The sequence below is a fragment of the Moschus berezovskii genome, chromosome 11, assembly GCF_049115385.1.
Source record: "Moschus berezovskii isolate FMDL1 chromosome 11, NW_MosBer_1.0, whole genome shotgun sequence".
Taxonomy (NCBI): domain Eukaryota; kingdom Metazoa; phylum Chordata; class Mammalia; order Artiodactyla; family Moschidae; genus Moschus; species Moschus berezovskii.
The window spans coordinates 29,491,548-29,495,609 of NC_142470.1; the positions used below are offsets into that span (position 1 = coordinate 29,491,548).

Consider the following 4,062-nt stretch of genomic DNA (forward strand, 5'->3'; position numbering starts at 1 on the left):
ACCAACAAAATGAACTTTTTCAGGATAAGAAATACAATATAGCTCCTGGGGACCCTGTGCGGGAAACTCAGAGGATCTGAGCATGTATACACAGCCTCTAGTTAGTCCAGACAGACCACAGACTTCTGCTCTGGCAGAACATCTAAAGCTTTTCAGAACATGTGAATTAAATGCCTAATACAATATGTGCCAAGCAAATCGGGAGGAATACAAGTGACTTCTGTTTCTAGTGGGAGGAAAGTGTATAAATAAATAACTGCACACATGCAATATGCTAATTGAGAAATGCATTATGCTGGTTAGGGTTTATAGTGGAATTAGTAACATATTGGGCTAGAGGAAAAGTTTCATTTAAGCTTTATGGAGAATGTGATCCTAGGAGGAGACTTATAAAAGGGTTGAGAGGTCATCAGATAAACCAGGAAGTTTAAAATATTACAAAAGGCCTTTTTTCCTCTTAGTGCTCAGTGCTGACCGGTTGTGCACCCCTTTTCCTCTACCGCTTCCCAGTTCTAGATTAGTTGTCGCTGTGGGTTTTGGAGACTTGGAAAGCCCCACTGGCCTCCAGGTGCTCAATGACTAGTTGGCAGACAAGAGTTACATAGAAGGGTATATGCCATCGCAAGCAGATGTGGCAGTATTTGAAGCCGTCTCCGGCCCACCACCTGCCGACTTGTGTCATGCCCTCCGTTGGTATAATCACATCAAATCTTATGAGAAGGAAAAGACCAGCCTGCCAGGAGTGAAGAAAGCTTTGGGCAAGTATGGCCCTGCTAATGTGGAAGACACCACAGACAGTGGACCTCCAGATAGTAAAGATGATGATGACATTGATCTCTTTGGATCTGATGAGGAGGAGGAAAGTGAAGAAGCCAAGAGGCTAAAAGAAGAACGCCTTGCCCAGTATGAGTCAAAGAAAGCCAAAAAACATGCACTTGTTGCCAAGTCTTCCATCTTATTAGATGTGAAACCTTGGGATGATGAGACTGATATGGCAAAACTAGAGGAGTGCGTCAGAAGCATTCAAGCAGACGGCTTGGTCTGGGGCTCTTCTAAACTAGTTTCAGTTGGGTATGGCATTTAAAAACTTCAAATACAGTGTGTAGTTGAAGATGACAAAGTTAGGACAGACATGCTGGAGGAGCAGATCACTGCTTTTGACGAGTATGTACAGTCTATGGATGTGGCTGCATTCAACAAGATCTAAAATCCATCATGAATCAAACTAAATAAAAGTTTGAAAGACAAAAAAAAAAAAAAAGAAAATGATAAAATATTACAAAAGAAATGCAGAAAAAAGAAATAGTCTTGCACAGTGCAGTGGTACCTCTCTGATGATTGATGCTTTGAATTCCCTCCACTCCAGCCTGATTCACATATTTTTCTCTTCTGTGGCAGCTTTCATTCATATAGCACTATGTAGCTGATGAATATTTACATATGTTGTCTCATTTGATCTTCTGGCCACCTTCAAGTTTTTTAAGCACTGCAGAAAATTATCTGAATGATGATTTTATCAACTTCATCAAGGAGGGTACTTAGCAGGCTCCAGTCTACACACATAGAAAAATTAATTCATTACAAGTCATGGGTGTCATAGGGCATTGAGACTTAATCCTTTGGTTGAGAAAGTGTAAGACAGACATCCACCAAACTCATCTCCTTGTTGTCATGACCACAAAGATATGTTTTTCAGCCTCCCCAGAAACAAAGTGGGGCCAAGTGTCTAAGTTCTAGTCAGTAGAACACACATAGAATTGTCGCATGCTGCTTCTAAACCAGTCTCATAAAATCCTCCTGTGTGCTTCTCCATATCCTTTCCCTGTCCACTGGCTGAAATGAGAGAACCCTGAAGATACAGAGAACAGAGCCACAAAAAACACCTGCCAAATACCATTATCATACTGTTATGGAAGAAAAACTAAAGTTTTATTATGTTAAGCCATTAAATTTTGGAACTTGTTTCTTAAAGTGATTAGCCTTCCTTGATTAATATGGCAGATGTATTATTTCCCAAGATTTATAGCTAAAGAAGGGCTTCCCTGCTGACTCTGATGGTAAAGAATCTGCATGCAATGCAGGAGACCCGTGTTCAATCAATGATTTGGGAAAATCTCCTGGAGAAGGGAATGGCTACCCATGCCAGTATTCTTGCCTGGAGAATTCCATGGACAGAGGAGCCTGGTGGGCTGCAGTCCGTGTGAATGAAAAGAGTCAGACACAACTGAGCAACTGACACTTCCATAACTAAAGAAAGAAAGATTCACCGAAAAGGAAACTTTGACCAAGGCAAAATGGAAAGTGGAGAATGGAAACTCCACTTGAATGCACACTATGTGACTCTAGAGCCCCTGCTCTTACTGTTCTCCCCAGCATCTTCTCTATATAGAGGGCCAAGGGCTGCGCAAGAACCAGGTCCAGCATAAAAGTTCTTTAATCAACAGTGATTTGGTGACTACCTACAACCAGCTGAATTACACTTTGACTTTGAGAATAAAGTCCTGTAATTGTGTTCCCCTCAAAAGTTATAGCTCAGGTGGTAAAGAATCCACCTGCAATGCAGGAGACCCTGTTTTGATTCCTGGGTCAGGAAGATCCTCTGGAGAAGGGATAGGCTACCCACTCCACTTTTTGGGCTTCCCCTGTGGCTCAGCTGCCTGCAGTGTGGGAGACCTGGGTTTGATCCCTGGGTTGTGAAGATCCCCTGGAGAAGAGAAAGCCTACCCACTCCAGTATTCTGGCCTGGAGAATTCCATGGACTGTAGTCCATGGGGTCGCAAAGAGTCAGACATGACTGAGTGACTTTCACTTTTCACTTTGAAAAGCCTTTTCATTTCTGCTAGGAAACTGGCATGCCTCCCAACATCTACGCAGTATAGAGAGACACATCTGTCTCTGTACTGAAACTTTGTCACTCAAAGCATCATCTACAGACCAGGAGCCTGGGCATCCCTGGGAAGTTATTAGAAATGCAGAATTGAAGCCAACTGGGCCAAATATGCATCTTAGCTAAATCTCCAGGCGATTCTTATGCATATTAAATTTTGAGAAGTGTGGGTCTACAGCATCACTATACCTTGAGATGTGCTTTCCTGACCTAAAGTATCCCAGCATCTGTTGTCTGTTCTAACCAGTATCCTCTTCATCTTGGCAAGTCTCCGTGCGTTCTCTTACTTTGACCACACCCTTCTCTGGCTGCAAGTGTGTTGACTTGACTCACTTCTAGCCTGACTTTGGCTTCCTTTCATGTGATCTAGCCATCCCAGATTGAGAATCAGGTTCCAGAAGCAGGCACCAGCTCTTATAAAGTAGATGTACACTTGAGGGAGTAGGATTTTAGGTGCTCTGTAGTTAACTGAAGTATCATATTAGCTCCAGGTACTAAATGGGAATCTATGAAAAATGAGCCCTTGATTAATCAATGACTAGGTCAGCCTCTAGTAGAGGGAAAAGATTGGGACGCAACGGGTTATCCTGGGAGGGCCTGCAATGTTAGGCATTCATTTTTGGACTGATTAACATTGGATAATTCTCCTCCAGGCTTCCCAGGTGGCTCAGTGGTCAAGAATTTGTCTGCCAAACAGGAGACCTGAGTTTGATCCCTGGGTTGGGAAGATCCACTGAAGGAGGAGATGACGACCCATCCCAGAATTCTTGCCTTAAAAATCCCATGGACAGAGGAGCCTAGTGGGCTATAGTCCATGGGGTCACAGAGAGTTGGACATGACTTAGCAACTAAACAGAACAGAATTCTCTTCCACAACAAAACATGTTGGCTTATTTGCCTCTTATGGCATTATAAAAACTAAAACTAATACTATTAGTTCCCTCCTTTTAAATGAGAATGTATCGCTGCTCATAACTGAAATACCTAAAGTGTCAGCAGGGAAGGGTGACAGCATCTTTTTTTGTATCTTCTGCATTTATTGCTACTCAGGCATCTGGCTTTGAGAATCAGCCAAGAATAGAAGTGCAGAGGCTTGTACTCTGAGGTAACATAGAGCTGTAGTCTCTGAACAGGGTGACTCAAACATTTTTGAAGGTCAAAGTTAGAGTTTCCGG

General features: G+C 42.7%; 1 pseudogene; it reads left to right on the forward strand.

The window, feature by feature from the left end:
- Positions 1-583: 583 nt before the first annotated feature.
- On the forward strand, positions 584-1,217 carry LOC129539509 (elongation factor 1-beta pseudogene; annotated as a pseudogene).
- The last annotated feature ends 2,845 nt before the right edge of the window (positions 1,218-4,062 follow it).